Below are 17,234 nucleotides of genomic sequence, written 5' to 3' on the forward strand. Positions count from 1 at the left end.
TGCATATATCAGTTTGCAAGTTTGGGCATCAGGCCTGTGGGCATCAGTATTTGGGGAATCAGTTTTACCTGAGGGTATCAATTTTGGGACAGATATTTGGGGAACGGTGATCAGTATTGAGCACAGTCATTCCACTATGATCATATCCGAGCTGAGATGCTGTCTGTTTTCTCTTTTGCAAGGTAGTCCTGGAACCATAGCTTCAGAAGGCTCCGATATCCCCCAGGTACATTGGACTAGTGCTGATAGACTTTGTTAGGTCAGAAATTCAATTCAAGGGCAACCAGTGTTCTTTTGCCGAGGCAAGGTAAAGAAGGGCCAAACAGGGCTCATTGGTTCATCTGATCCGACAGTCACCAGCCACATCACCTTTGTTCGGACTCAGCAGACCATGATGGCACAGGGTTCAGAAGAATTTATGGCCGTGATAGCAGCGTTAAATCAGGGAACTGCCATGCAGGCTGAGACCAGTATTGAAACGCAGCGCCCATCTGGGGTATCTGCCTCACATCCAGCTTTGGGACCCCAGCCAAACTTTGACCCACTTTCGCCGGTTGAAGATTTGCAGTGTCTGAATTCTCGGGAAAGGTTGACTCAAGCTCAGGTGCTCAGACCCCTGGTGCAGCCTACTGAGAGGCTTCGACCCTTTCATGTTAATGAGCTCAACCCGACTACAGTGAAGATTGCGAACCTTGAGAAGCAATTCAAAAAGGCCCAGGGCCTTAACTCCATTCCCGACATTGAGGATGGGCACACCGAGGCTGCCGTTCGGCTCCCAAACAGATTCAAAATGCCATATATCGACCGTTTCGACGGGTCTGGAGATCCAATGGTACATATCCGACTTTTCTTGGATGTCCTAAAGCCGATGGGACTGACTAAGCCACAGAAACTCTCTCTATATGGAAGAACCCTGTCGGGTGTAGCAGCCACTTGGTACACTAAGTTGGAGGACAAAGTGAAGCAAGACTGGGAAGAATTGGCTGAGGCCTTTGTTGATCAGTATTCCTACAATACCCAAGTTGAAATGACCATGCAAGAGCTTGAAACAACCCGCCAGAACCCAACAGAGCCTTTTGTGGAATTTGTAGCAAGGTGGAGGGCAAAGGCAGCACAGATGACAGATCGCCCTTCTGAGAGGGATCAAGTGCAAATGATGGTGCGAAACCTCGAGCATGATATGTTGAAAAAGTTGATAGTCGCTCCATTATTCACTTTCAAAAGTTTGTATGAACTGGGGGTTCAGGTCGAGAATGCGTTCAACAGCGGGATCATTCCCAGAACAAGGGGACCGACAAAGAGGGTGATTTCAGGGAGTACCAATGCTGGTAGTAGCGTCATTCCCAAACTCACCGAGATCAATGCAGTCACCACAGCCAACCCGTTTGCCAAACCAAGCCTACAAACAGCCGGCCCAGCCCGAGCTCAGGGCAGAACTTTCACTCCCCTCTATATGAGCTTGACTAGCGCACTAAAAGCCTTGATGGAAAGAGGGCATCTCAAACCCCTCGATCCTCAACCTCTGCCTAACCCACTTCCAGCCAGACATAATCCCTCCAAGTACTGTATGTACCATCAGCAGCGCGGTCATGGCACCGACCGTTGCTACCGCCTTCGTCATGAGGTCCAAAATCTCATCGACAACCGGACGATAGCTCCACCTTCAGCCCCCGATGACCAAGTACCTCATCCACATCTCAATCTGATCCATACACTGGCCGTCCCTTACGACCCCAGCCTATACATCACCCCGGCCCATCTACCCAAGCCTGAGGTGTTTATCCCGGAAAGCATGGACTTATGCATGATGGGTGCATCTGACCCCCAATTATCTCAAACCCATGAACCCACTACTTCTGAGCTGATGAAAATGATCAAAGATCATCAGAGAACTGTGGCAGATCCGGCCTTTGGAGTTTTGGCCCCGTCATCAACCGCATCACATACCAAGGAGTTCATGTCAAAAGGCTCCTCAGGACGGGCTGCATTGGGAGAAGGCCAATCTTTTAGCAAAGTGGAGGCAAGTGGTAAGAACAAGGTAGGGGCAGGCATTGGTCCCCATGAACACCTTCGGTGGGATATTGAGGCTTTGAAAGCTGAGGGACTGAACAAAGAGCAAGTCCTCGTAATTGTTACAAAAACTGTGGATGACACTTTCGCCACTCAGAATGAGAGCAGTCTGAATCAAGGGGCAAGCCAGGAGAAGGGCCTTTGTACGAGGAATGTTCCTTTCAGCCCTAATCCCATGCTCGGAAACGATCAGAAAACCCAGTCAACGCCTGCCAATCCCTTTGCTGGTGCATCCAGCAAAACTCCACAAACCTCAAAATACCCACCTCGAGGCCAGAGGGTGTTCGCACCACTATACATGTCTCTATCAACGGCCTTTAGGATCCTGATTAGAGAGGGGAATTTGAAACCCTTGGAGCCGTGACCACTGCCAGATAGACTTCCTTCCTCCCATGATCCGACCAAGTACTGTGCATTTCATCAGCAAGTCGGCCATGTCACTGATGGTTGTTTCCGTCTTCGCCACGAAATACAAGATCTGATTGACAATAAGGTCATCGCCACACCAACTCAGCGAAGTCTATCGTCATTGGATCAGTGAACCTGGGGGATAATGTGATGTGATCGAGGGATGAACCACCTGCGGATGGCGCTCGATTTACTCCAGATGTGGTGTATGGCACGCACTATTTTGAGCATTTGTGAATGCTAGTTTTGTACATTCTGACTTGGGTATTGGGTCAGTCTTGTTGTGTTGTTTTGAATATGTTTTGAGTCAGTCTTTTTGTTTCAGGTCTGTCTTGTTGTATCGAGTCAGTCCTGTTTTGTTAAGAGTCGGGTGATTCCGGGGGTGTTACCTCGGACATCACTATCTTGTTTTGTGTTTGTCTTTTTGCCTTCTTTTGAGTCTGTTTCTGCCTTGGAGCCAGTTATGCCAACAGATTTGAATGAAACAGCAGCAATTTTCATACTCTTGTGTTTGCTTCTGCCGTGTGCCAGTTGTGCCAGAAGTTTGAATGAGATGACAGTGCTCTTCGCCTGCCTTTTCTGTGCCTTTGAAGTCATTGTAATGACCTAAGTTTTCCAAAAAATTTTTTCGAAACATTATGATAAAAACAAAGAGGAAGGAATTCCTTGGGTTTTGCAAAATTTAATCAATTGAGAGAAAGAGAGCCATGCTAAGCCCTTAATGATCGAGATCATGCTTGTTAATGTGAGTACTGAGAAGGATCCTCACTTGATCCAGATTGGTCCCACACTGTCTTCAGCACGAGCGATCTGTCGCTTTCTTAAAAACTTTCAAAAACAAAATGTTTTGCGCGGTCCTGCGAAGACCTGTGTGGAATCGCTCTTGAGATTGTGCAGCCTAGGATCGCCCTCAGCCTCGAAACTCAACCCCTTCGCTCCCAAACCTTGAACTTGAATTCAGAAGGTTCAACGGTCAACTACGATGTGAAGCCTGTGTGGCCTGATTTGAAGCAGCCCATGAATTAGGGGCAGGGAAGTCAGACCAAGAAGATCAGATGTCATCAAAAGAAGCTTGCAAAGCTAGATCAGAAGTATCCCTGGAACTAGGTGCAAAAATGCCAGATGTGCTCGAAGAGCCGAAGATTGGTCGTCCTGCAAATCAATGAAGACCGGAAAGAACGCCAAATCCCAGAGGGAGGAAAGAGAAAGTATTGTTAAAGAAAAATTGAGTTCCGATCTACAACACTAGGGGCAAATCCAGCCCCCATGGGATGGACTCCTGCACTGTCAGCGAACAACAGTCACGCTCCTGGATTCAGACAGATTCGAGATCTCAGAACCATTTGACATGGACAAAGCTACACTTTTACCCTTGAGAGGCTCGCTGGGTCGAAAACCTGGAAGGGCGACCCAGGCAAAAGTTAGAGCAAGAGAAAAATACAAAAAAGAAAAAAAAAATGCAAAGAAAAGAACAAAAAAGAAAATAAAAAAAAAAGGAAATGAAATGAAAAGAATTGAAAAGAAAAGAAAAACAAAGCTCGCAAGGTCGAAAACCCGCATCGGGCGCCTTGGCAAAAGTTAGAGCCTAAAAAGGAGAGGTTAAATACCCGAGTGTACCTTACCCCGAACTACGTAAGGCTTGATTCCCATCTTTGGGATACGTAGGCAACTTCATTCTGAAGTCCAGCCGTAAAACACTTCAAAATCAACTGTGTCCATGTAATGGTTTTGATCATCTTTGCCTTCTCTGTATCCGAGAGTTCGGTTGTCATCGTTACTCTGAGGACTGATTACAATGCGCTACGGTGCCATTCAGACAAGGGGCAACTTTCCGTTGCCATTCAACGCGCTACGGTGCCGTGCAAACAAGGGGCAACTTTCCGTTGCCATATAGCTCTCTTCGAGAAAGGGGCCAATTTTCCTCCAAATCCGAGGTTGTGCATCTCAAGAGTGGGTTCCGTGCTTGTTAAGCATTGGCCATTTGTAAAAATAGTTTTTGAGAATTTTTACTGAAGTTGACTACTTTTCTCGAAAATTGTTCCATCTTTTCCAAAAACTGGACCATTTCTTGGACCCAAAAAAGGAAAATTTTCAGTGCTCATAGCCTGACTTGCATGATTTTCAAATCAAAAATCGAACAAGTGTGTTAATCTAACTCTCATATTGGTCAAAATTGTTTTCGTAGAAAACAAAATAAAAAATGGTCAAAATGATGAACTAGGGGCACAATTGAGTCAGGCTTCCTGTCTTTTCCCCATTTTCAACATACTTGCCAAGAAGGGCACTCTACCTGCCAGAAAAGGGCACCACTGAAGCTGACCGCAAAAGGGCAGAAGGCTCTCACATCCTCCACGCAACGAGGTATCAAGCCAAGTGTGAAGCACGAACGGGAACGGATCAAGATATTCCACTCCTTTGTTTGGACAGATCTAATCATGTCCAAACTCCCCAGTAAGAGCATCGTCAACCAATGTCGATTGCAGGTCTGCTGCACATACAGCCACATCGCAACCCCTCTGTGGGAGAAAGTTCACCGTTGTGAGCAGAAGAAGAGAATCTAGCAGAATGCTTGGGGCAAGAACCCGCAACTTCCTGTTTATTCATCAACCACCCAGGGAAGGGATTTAAAATGAGAGATTAAAGAATAGAGAGATGTGCGTTGAGAGAAAAAGTGAGGAAAATGGTTTTTTCAGAAAAACAGAGCCTGAGGGCCGAGCGATGTGAGAATCACAAATGAGAAAGGGTGGGAAACAATACCCGGGAAGACAGGCTCCATGTGCACATTTGAGTCTTGTGTTTTATTTTGTCTATCTCGATTCTTGTTTTGAGTCGCTTCGAGTGTTACTCAATGTGTTTAGGTTGTTTACCTTTGTTTTTCCCTTGTCGAGTCGTTTTGGCTGTGGCCAGTCGTCGGCTCAATACCCGGTTAAGAACTCATTTCTCAATTTTCAAAAATCATCTTGTGCTCAGAGTGCTGTGCCATTCTCCACATTTGTGCAAAACAGTATTTGTTCTTTCATAAAACTGCAGGGTCCACCCCCGATAAGTGTGAACAGTAGAACAAGGACCTATCCGAAGCTATGTAGGTTCCAGACTGCAAAGCAAAAGAAAAAGGAAAATTCGGAGCATCTTAGGGTGTTCCAGCTTTGGCAAGATCCGAGACTGCATTCCAGGTGCACCTTCTCAGGCCTCACCATCTCTCTGGAGTATGAGTGTATCTCGACCCCAAGTGTAAGCCTGCTTCAAGTCAGAATGGCAATTAAAGCAGCAGCAGATGTTATCTCTTGCCAACATAAACAGGGTGTGCCCTTTTTGAGCTGAGTCTGTTACAAAGTCCTCCAAAAGGTAAATCGGAGGCACCAGAGTACGTGTTTTGATACCCTTCCATTGCATAGAATGTGCACTTTCGTGTACACTTCTGTGACATGCGTGCCGCACATCGTTATGATTCATGCATAGAATATGCTTGCTTTCAATTCTGCATAGAATTTTCTTTCAATATTGCATAGAATATGCTCCTGTTTCTTGCATAGAAAATGCTCGTATCTTTTGCATAGAAAATGCACTCTTCCATACTTGCATAGAAAATGCACCTCATTTGCATAGAACATGCATTCACTCGCGCTATCATGCGCACCTTACTTGCACTTGTTAGTGCATTGTATTTTGTTCGTGCTATTTTGCGCATCGCACTTGTTAGTGCATTACATTTTGTTCGCGCTATTTTGCGCATCGCACTGTTTTGTGCATTACATTTCCTTCGCGCTATTTTGCGCATCGCACTATTTTGTGCATTGCATTTGTTCGCGCTATCTTGCGCACCTTACTTGCACTTGTTAGTGCATTGTATTTTCTTCGCGCTATTTTGCGCATCGCACTGTTTTGTGCATTACATTTCCTTCGCGCTATTTTGTGCATCGCACTATTTTGTGCATTGCATTTGTTCGCGCTATCTTGCGCACCTTACTTGCACTTGTTAGTGCATTGTATTTTCTTCGCGCAATTTTGCGCATCGCACTGTTTTGTGCATTACATTTCCTTCGCGCTATTTTGCGTATCGCACTATTTTGTGCATTGCATTTGTTCGCGCTATCTTGCGCAGCTTACTTGCACTTGTTAGTGCATTGTATTTTCTTCGCGCTATTTTGCGCATCGCACTATTTTGTGCATTACATTTCCTTCGCGCTATTTTGCGCATCGCACTATTTTGTGCATTGCATTTGTTCGCGCTATCTTGCGCACCTTACTTGCACTTGTTAGTGCATTGTATTTTCTTCGCGCTATTTTGCGCATCGCACTGTTTTGTGCATCACATTTCCTTCGCGCTATTTTGTGCATCGCACTATTTTGTGCATTGCATTTGTTCGCGCTATCTTGCGCACCTCAATTGCACTTGTTTGTGCATTGCATGTGTTCGCGCTATTTTGTGCATCGCACTGTTCTGTGCATTACATTTCGTTCACGCTATCTTGCGCACCTCACTTGTACTTGTTAGTACATTGCATTGTTTTGAATACAAACCAGCTTCGCGTAGCGTATAAGTCCAACTTTCAAAACCGGCTTCGCGTAGCGTATAAGTCCAACTTTCAAAACCGGCTTCGCGTAGCGTGTAAGTCCAACTTTCAAAATCGGCTTCGCGTAGCGTATAACTCCAACTTTCAAAACCGGCTTCGCGTAGCGTATAAGTCCAACTTTCAAAACCGGCTTCGCGTAGCGTATAAGTCCAATTGTCAAAGTCTTCCTGCATATCATTTGCATCCTGCCCCTGAACTACGCTGGTTTGATTCCTTGCAAAGGGATACGTAGGCAGCCTGTGGGCACAACCATTTATTTATCGGTATTTTTGTTTGTTTGTCCAAGTCTTCGGCCTTGTCAAAAATGGGTCGTCTCTGGGCTTTGACATTCACTCCCGTCATTGTTATGACTTTAGAGTTCTGTCAAAGAGGGGCAACTGTAGACACCCCATTTTTGACCGCCCTTAAGACTTGGGCACTACTGATGGTTTGCTCGGTGTTGAGAGATGTGCAGGGCAAAGAATCAGTTTCTTCGGCTAGAAGAGAGGCAAATCTTTCAAAACACTTTGTTTAGGGTTTTGGAGTTGAAGAAAAGAGGAAAGGAGAGGAGAAAACTAGCTTGGGAGAAGTTCGGCATGAATCCGGATAGAAGCGAGTCGAGCAGCCCTCGCTGAATCGGGCTTATCTGTCTGTACACTTGGAGTTTAGCTATGAGGCCACCACCGTCGGAAAGCTTACTTCCGGGGCTTCATTTTGCACTCAAGAATATCCTAGACCCAAGTCCGGGTGGGGGAGATATGAACAGTTGAAGTCGGGCATCATCCCGGTTGGATCGAATCTGCGCGGCTTCATGAAAAAGGGCATACCTTTTTGTACAGGAGGAATTTTGATGCAAGGTTTGCGCCATTGGAAAGATAACTTCCGGGGCTTCAATTTGGACACCAATCGGCAGTTTTTTGACCTTACAAGCCACCCATCGGCACTCTGTTTGTGCCGACCGGCAATTTATTGTGCCGACTGGCAGATTAAAGTGGCCGACCGGCCTTTTTTGCTAGCCGACGACCTTTCGGAGCATTCTGCAGATTGAGTGGATTCCAGCTGTGCCAGCTGGAATGCACAGAATCGATCCCCCACGTGCATGTGTGTTTGTTTTGCACCTTGTGAGCCTTTGAACCCCTTAACCTTCTAGAAGCTTGAACCTTTTGGCCAAGCTTCTTGGAGAAGCTTGGCCAGCTGTTTTAGCTTCCTCTAGAAGCCTTGCACCCCCCTTTGAACCCCTTGGCCCCTTTGAAGCTTGTCTTAGAAGCTTAGCATTGCTTATATAAGCACCATTCCTCTCCCTTTGTTTAGGTTGGATTTTTGGGAGCAAAAACCAGACCTAATACATACATATAACATGTATATCACCCTCTCTCTCTATATCTCCCTCTCTCTCTACATTTGGGTGTGTTAGAGTGATCAAACACCCTTGTTCTTGGGCCATTTCTTCATCAACTCATAGCACAAGGCATCCAACGCCCAGCAGCTTGAGGCTGTTCTCCAAAGCTTAGGAGCACCTAAACTTGGTCCAAGAGGTGCTGATTTGCTGGTCTTCAAGGGTGAGTCCTCATCTTCCCTTTTCTAGCCTTTTCGTGCTTCATATTAAGCCATAGTTTCTTGCATCTTTGGGCTCCGACCCAACTTCAAATCATCATATTTTGAGGTCCTCTCCATGTTTGATTGAGGACCTCTTGCTGTTTGAGGATAGTAGCTAGCACTTCTTTCTTTATCTCTCCTTTAGGCCCTAATCTTGCATGTTATTTTTGGCCTATGTGTAATCTGTTTTTGGGCATGTAGTAAACTGTAGATAGGCTTATTTTGAGCCCGTCTTCAACATTGAAGAAGGGCTCAACACTGTTTCGGACCTCCATGTTATACTTGCCTTTATGTTCTCTTTTTGGTCCCATTTTTGCATGCCTTGGCAGCCCCTGATGTTGCTGTTTTTGGACCTTGGTCCGAACTAAAAGTGGCTTTATTTTGACCTCCTGAACATGTTTTATTAAGGGTATTTTCTTGTTTGGTGAATGTTTTGTATACCTCATGTTATAGCCACTTTTGAGCCTCATTTTTGCATTGCATTTCTAATATATTTGTATACTGTTTTTGGGGCTGCCATAAACTGTAAATAGTCTTATTTTGGGCCCCTCTTCAATGTTGTTGAAGGGCCCTGACCTGTTCGGAGTTAGCATCCGTGAGTTGCTTCATAACCTCATGTTTAGGGCCATTTTTGCATGCCATTGTTTCCCTATCTTTGCTTGTTGTTTGGCCATGACTTGTACTAGAAAAATGCTTATTTTGAAGCTTTTTTGCTTCTGTCTTCATGCTCCATGTCCATATTGTGCATGCTTTGTATAGCTGTAAGCCATTTCGGGTGCCAAAAGTCCATGTTTCGGGACTATTCCATGTATCGGTTGTGTTTTCGCCTCATTTCGGGGCTGTTTTCCCCCACATTTCAGTGCTGAAATTCCATTAGCATGATTGCATGCCATTTCCATGCTATTGCATTGCGTATGCCATTGCCTCGGTTTGCGTGCCCGTGTGCACGCATTTCGAGGCACTCCATTTTCATTCATCGGCCTCTTATATGAGTGTGGCTGAGGCTCTCTCATGTTAGTATAAGTCCATGTTGCATTCTATATGCCATTTTAGCCATTGCATTGCATATGCCATTGCCTCGGTTTGCGTGCCCGTGTGCACGCATTTCGAGGCACTTCATTTTCATCTTATGGCCACTGATGTGGGTGCGGCTGAGGTCCACTCACATTGGTGTAAGTCCATCTTGCATTGTGTATGCCATGTTTCAATACGTTGTGCATGTTATGTCGTTAGCATTGTGTGTGTCATGTAGTTATATTGCATGTTTGTATGTTTGCTTGCATGCTTAGGTTGCATGTGCATTGTTGTGCATTGCCTCGCCTCTTGACCAACCATGATTGAGGTTGGGTCCCTTGTATGTTTTGTGTGCATTGAATTTGACATTGAAATGCATACTTGACTCTTTGGCCATCATGCATCGAAATGCGTGATTGGTGGCCCGAGGGTCGAGGGGCATACTCCCTTGAGTCCATTACATGATTGGGAGAGTGGCCATGCATACACTTGCTTGAAATTCCATGCCATACACTGTCTGTTCTTGTTGCCGTCAAAAACTGTCTTCTGCAGGGAGTTTCTGCCGACCGGCATCATTTAGTGCCGACCGGCAATTTGTGGCTGGCCGATAATTACATAATCTGCCGATGGAAATTATGCACTGCCGGTGGGCATTTCCCCTAGCCGGTGGCACTCTGTAGTATGCAACAAGCCTGTCCCAGTACTTTGGCACTGTTCAGAGAAGCAAGGCAGTGTAAACCGAGGCGGCAGTGGTATGGTACGGACTTTTCGGGCGAGATGGGTCAAGCATGCATCATTCACGCATTCCAAGGCAGGCTGTGGCCACTTTCCATTTACATTTAATTTATTAATTAATTAGGAAATTCTGTAATAATTTTTATTTGTTTATTATTCGGGACTGTAATATTTATTTGGACCCTCCGAGTGAGGGCAATGGTGTAATAAGTATGCGTGAGTGTGTGTATGTCTTCCAACCTCACGTCTTTCTTCCCTTTTACTTACCCGCTTTGATGGTTAATATTAGGGCACGTTTAATTTAGCATACCTTATCTATGCATGCGTGCATCCATGCATTTGTATTGCATGCATTAGGCTCGGTACATCACGCTAACTGCATTTGTACTTCAAATTCTAAACCGAATATGTGATAATTGTGCATTTTCACATGCCATGTTTAGGTTTAACCGAGCCTATCTAAATTGCATCTTGTATGTGTTGCATTAGGCAAATTAACATGAACTAGGACATGCACATTTTGCTAACTAGTTTACTGTTTTGGCACGGAGTACTAGGTAAGCTTTTATGCTTTAGCATATCGCATGCGTGTGAGTGTTGCCATGACAGTATGATTACCATGAGGCTAGCTGTTTATGTGATATAACTGCTTGAATGCTTGTGGATGGAGGTTGAATTACCCAAATTGGAATAATGCATTAAAACTTTGAGTTTTAAGCCCACTAGATAGTTGCAAAATCATCTTTTCTAAAAGCCCACTTGAGGGTGGCAAAATCTGCATTTTAGCCTACTTGCGAGTAGCAAACCATTTTCAAAACAAACATGAAATGTTTTGTTCCAATTTGGGCGATTTGGTCTATACTTGTTTGCTGCGCGCATAACATAGTAATTCTAGGCTAACAATTGGTTTAAGAACACATAAAGTTTTCAAAAACGGATATCACGGTTAGTAGAGGCCGGTCTTCGGACCGGGCGAAAGGGGGTGCTCATAGCTGACCTTCCCCGATCGTACCCAAGCTCCCGAGCCGAGACAACTCCGGTGATGACGGACATGTGGCCTTCGGCACCGAGTCAGGGTTTCCTAAATTCTCCCATAAAAAATATTTAGGTGGCGACTCTGCATCTGGCAAAGCAGTCCATGTTTGGCACTACTTTTTCAAAAATCTGTTTCTCAAAACGATTTGCCAGATTTGGACTCTTTGGTTCAGATTAAGAACCGTGACACAAATCGAGTCCGAACTGTAGCATGAGGCCCACGGGCGCGTCTACATGGAGGTTGGTGGTGTAGAAGAAATGGTGGTGTTGGACTTGGAGGTTTTCCAAGGAAATGAGAGAGATAGAGAGGGATTTTTGTATGCAAGCTTGAAGACCAATTTTTCCAACCTCTAAAACCAATGCTTGCAGCTGGTTATAAGGACCAAAAGGAGAGGGAGTATGGAAGGAAAGGGTGGGGGAAAAAAGACCAAGGCTTTCCCCCACAAAATATCCCCTGGATTGAGATATTTTCTGGGGGAAACAGCTATACAGCTGTAAAGTACCAAGCATAAGGAACATGGCCGGCCACCTTTTGGGCTTGCAGGTGGCCGGCCGGCCACCTCCCCTAGCCGGCCCACTAGGGATCAAAAGGGTCAACTTGATTTAGTGGCCGGCCACCACAAAAAGGTGGCCTCCCAAGTCTCTTCTTCACAACCCTGTGGTTCGAGTTTGGAAACTCTAAAACAGGAGAGAGAACAAGCCATTTTGAGGAGGGGTTCAAAAGGTTCAAATGGAATTAATGGCCGGCCATAAACTTTTAGGGTCCTCCCATGTGTGTACATCACAAATATGTGGTTTGGGGTTGAAGAAAATGGCTCTAAGGTGTTCAACATTGGCTCGAAAGTGAGAAAAACGGATGTCGGTGGGCGAAAATGGAATATAACTGGTTGCCAAGATAATTGCTGGCCTCCCACCCTCCAGTGACCTTCCTGGTGATGAAACAGAGGCACCTGCCAAAAATGAACGAAAACCGATGCAAAACGAATGCTCGGGGGCCAAAACACGCAGTTTGGGGTCCCGAAAATTGCCTGTTAAGCACCGAAAGTGGCATTCGGCCACGAAGTGGGTTTCTCAGACCCTAGTGTCCCTCAAAAGGGAGTAAAAAGGAAGCATGCCAAAAATCAGAACAAACAGAGATGGTTAGGCGGTCCCGAACCGAGGCACACGGCCAACGGTCCTGAAAAACCAGAAACCGGACTCCGAAATTGGCAAAATGGCCTATGACCATAAAACGTAGCCCACGGCCACTGAGAGATGGTCCACGGGACCTCTCCCTCCCCTCAGGAAAAGAAACAGAGAAAACCGAGCCTGGTTCGCAAACCAACGCAAGGCACAAAAGAGGGTTCGGAAGTCTGGAGGCAGGGCTCACGGCCGCGACTCTGAAACTTCTGAACGAGCACATTATGTAATATCACCAAGCGCTCAATCGGTGACGTCTGAGTCTTAAGGTCGGTCAAAAATGGGGTGTCTACAGTTGCCCCTCTTTGACAGAACTCGGGAGTCACAAGTGACGGGAGTGAATGTCAAAGCCCAGAGACGACCCATTTTTGACAAGGCCGAAGAATTAGACAAACGTACAAAATAGCGAAGAAATGTGCCCGCAGGCAGGGGCAAAATGCAACCGACAATGCAAGCAGCTGATCATAACTTATGATCATGCAAAGAAAACTGTAATGAAGCATACCATGCAACAGTTTTAAGCAAGTGAATACAAATCTAACTACATTTCATGCAGAAGGATGTGAGAAAATCGTGCAATTCTCACTGCGTTTCACGCGGAGAAGGCTAAAATCGACCACCGAGAATACCCGGAGTCTTACACACAACATCTCTCTACGTATCACACATAGGAGAGGAAGAAGGTAAACCTCTCAGCGTATCACACGCAAAAGAGGAAAGGCAAATTTCTCAGCGTATCACACGCAAGAGAAAACCTCTCAGCATACCACATGCAAGAGAGAAAAGGGAAATTTCTCAGCGTATCACACGCAAGAGAAAACCTCTCAGCATATCACATGCAAGAGAGAAAAGAGAAACTTCTCAGCGTATCACACGCAAGAGAAAACCTCTCAGCATATCACATGCAAGAGAGAAAAGATAAATTTCTCAACGTATCACACGCAAGAGAAAACCTCTCAGCATATCACATGCAAGAGAGAAAAGATAAATTTCTTAGCGTATCACACGCAAGAGAAAACCTCTCAGCATATCACATGCCAAAGAGAAAAGAGAAACTTCTCAGCGTATCACACGCAAGAGAAAACCTCTCAGCATATCACATGCAAGAGAGAAAAGATAAATTTCTCAGCGTATCACACGCAAGAGAAAACCTCTCAGCATATCACATGCAAGAGAGAAAAGATAAATTTCTCAGCGTATCACACGCAAGAGAAAACCTCTCAACATATCACATGCAAGAGAGAAAAGAGAAACTTCTCAGCGTATCACACGCAAGAGAAAACCTCTCAGCATATCACATGCAAGAGAGAAAAGATAAATTTCTCAACGTATCACACGCAAGAGAAAACCTCTCAGCATATCACATGCAAGAGAGAAAAGATAAATTTCTCAGCGTATCACACGCAAGAGAAAACCTCTCAGCATATCACATGCAAGAGAGAAAAGGGATGGATGAACACCGGAACTCATCCGAATGTTCGAAACCAAAGATGCCCTAACGCATCGCATGCGAGAGGAGAAAAGACGACAATTGTAAGTGAAAAGGTGCATAACGATGCAGGTGAAGTGTACATAACAATGCAAGTAATGAGCATAACAATGCTAGATAGATGTGCATAACAATGCAAGCAATGAGCATAACAATGCTAGATAGATGCGCATAACAATGCAAGGAATGAGCATAACAATGCTAGACAAATGTGCATAACAATGCAACGAATGAGCATAACAATGCTAGTGGAATGCGCGTGACAACACCCGTTTGAAACAAAAATACCGAATAAGGGCATGCAAGCCTTAAGTAGACCAAATTCCAAACGCAACCTCCGATTTACCTCTCGAAGGGGTCACCATACATTCCAAAAAGGATACACCTCGTGCATGCCGACTGACGATGAGCTACACATCGAAGACATGAGTTGAAAATTCCGCAGAAACATTTTGAGCTGAAAAGAGCGGGTTCTCCTTGCACTTTCTTGATTGTACTTCCAAACTGCAGTTACTACCTTTTCTTCCTGGTCATGTTCACAACTTTCCCTATTCTCCAATGGGGTGACAGACTAGGTTGATTCAGTATCCAGAATCGAGGCACATTCACATGCTATCTCAATCTATGGGGCTGCCATACAGATTTCAAGCCGAGGATAGACCCCTGGGTATTTAAACCAGACTTTAGTCTCGGAAATTCCGAACCTTTGCGTTCTTGGCAATAGCCGTCCGAACTCTAGTTTCCACTGTCGCAGTTGGTCTCCTAGGAACTCATTGCAAACACAGCCAAGATGCATCTGGCAGGGGCTGGTTTTCTGAGGGAGCACTTCGATTGCCATTTTGGCTTGAAGCAGACTTGATCTTGAGCTTGAGGTAGAGGCACACTCATACTTCGGAGTTTTGTCAAGACTTGAAGAGGTACACACAGAATGTAGTCTCGGAACTTACTGAAGTTGAAACAAACTCAGATACCCGACATTTTCCTCTTTTTCTTTTGCTTTGCAGTCCGGAACCATATATAGCTTCAGATAGGTCCTAGTTCTACTATTCTCACATGACCTGGGTTGAATCCTGCGATTTTATGAAAGAACAAATTTTGTTTTGTACAAATGTAGAGAATGGCATGGCACTCGGAGCACAAAACGATTTTATTTTTGAAATTGAGAGATGAGGTTTCGACCAGGTATTGAGCCTACGACTAAACACAGCAAAAACGACTCAACAAGGAAATAAGAGGCACACAACCTAGACACATCGAGTAACACTCGAAACGACTCAAAACAAGAATCGAGATAAAACAAAAAGACACGACATTCAGACGTGTACAGGGAGCCTGTTTCACCGGGTAGTGTTTCCCACCCTCTTTTATTTGTGGTTCTCACATCACTCGGCCCTCAAGCTCTGTTTTTCTGAAAAAGCCCTCTTCTCACTTTTCCTCTCATCGCACGTCTCTCTATTCTTCAATCTCTCATTTTTCAATCCCTCCCCTGGGTGGTTGATGGATGAACAGGAAGTTGCGGGCTCACACCCAACATAATCAGCTCGCGGCTATTTCCTTCGGTGACATCTGTCGATGCGCCGGATGAGGGGATGGAGCATCTCGACCCATTCCAATTCGTGCTTCGCACTCAGCTTGATACCTCGCTGCTTGGAGGATGTGAGAGCTTTCTGCCTTTTGTTGTCCCCTTTTCTAGCGAATACGGTGCCCTTCTTGGCAAGTATGTTGACAATGGGAAAGACAGGAAGCCTGACTCAACTGTGCCCCTAGTTCATCATTTTGACCATTTTTGTTTTAGTTTTCTCCTAGAAAAAAAAATTTGACCAAAATAAGAGTTAGATTAGCATGCTTGTTCAATTTTTTGATTTAAAATCATGCAAGTTAGGCTGTGAGCACTGAAAAATTTCCTCTTTTGGGTCCAAGAAATGGTCCAGTTTTGAAAATGGAATACTTTTCGAAAAGGTTAGTCAACCTCAGTAAAAATTCTCAAAAAACTATTTTTGCAAACGACCACTGCTCAACGACCACGGAACCTACTCTCGAGATGCACAACCTCGGATTCGAAGGAAGATTGCCCCTTGCTTGAGGGGAACTGCATGGCAACGGAAAGTTGCCCCTTGTTTGAACGGCACCGCGGCGCATTGAATGGCAACGAAAAGTTGCCCCTTGTTTGGACGGCGCCACGGCGCATTGAATGGCAACGGAAAGTTGCCCCTTGTTTGGATGGCACCGCAACGCATCTAATGGCAACAGAAAGTTGCCCCTTGTTTGGATGGCATCGCAGCGCATTGTAGGCAGTCCTCAGAGCGACGAACACAACCAAACTCTCGGATACAGAGAAAGCGAAGATGATCAGAACCATCGCATGGACACAATCGAATTGTTTTACGGCTGGACTTCAGAATGAAGTTGCCTACGTATCCCAAAGATGGGAATCAAGCCTCACGTAGTTCGGGGTTAAGGTACACTCGGGTATTAACCTCTCCTTTTTATGCTCTAACTTTTTCCAAGGCGCCCGTCGCGGGTTTTCGACCTTGCGAGCTTTGTTCTTCTTTCTTTTTCAATCCTTTTCATTTCTTTTCTTTTGATTCTTTTTTTTTCTTTTTGCTTTTTGTATATAACTTTTCTTGCTCTAACTTCTGCCTGGGTCGCCCTTTCCGGGTTTTCGGCCCAGCGAGCCTCTCAAAGGGTAAAAGTGTAACGAGTCCATGCTAAATGGTTTTGAGATCCTGAAATTATCTGAATCCAGGAGAATGGCTGTTGTTCTAGCTTCGCAAGCTTCTTTTGATGACATCTGATCCTCTTGATCTGACTTTCTTGCCTCTTGTTCGAGGGCTGCTTTGAATCTGGCCACGCAGGCCTCACATCGTAGTTGATCGTTGAACCTTCTGAATTCAAGTTCAAGGTTTGGAAGCGAAGGGGTTGAGTCTCGAGGCTGAGAGCGATCCTAGGCTGCACAATCTCAGGAGTGATTTCACACAGGTCTTCGCAAGGCCGCGCAAAACATTTTGTTTTTGAAAGTTTTCAAGAAAGCGACAAATCGCTCGCGCTGAAGATAGTGTGAAACCAGTCTGGATCAAGCCAGGGTCCTTCTCAGTACTCACGCTAACAAGCATGATTTCATTCATTAAGGGCTTAGCACGCCTCTCTTTCTCTCA

The sequence above is a fragment of the Camellia sinensis genome, unplaced genomic scaffold (genome assembly GCF_055761805.1).
Source record: "Camellia sinensis isolate YWXY unplaced genomic scaffold, ASM5576180v1 Unanchor1, whole genome shotgun sequence".
NCBI lineage: Eukaryota > Viridiplantae > Streptophyta > Magnoliopsida > Ericales > Theaceae > Camellia > Camellia sinensis.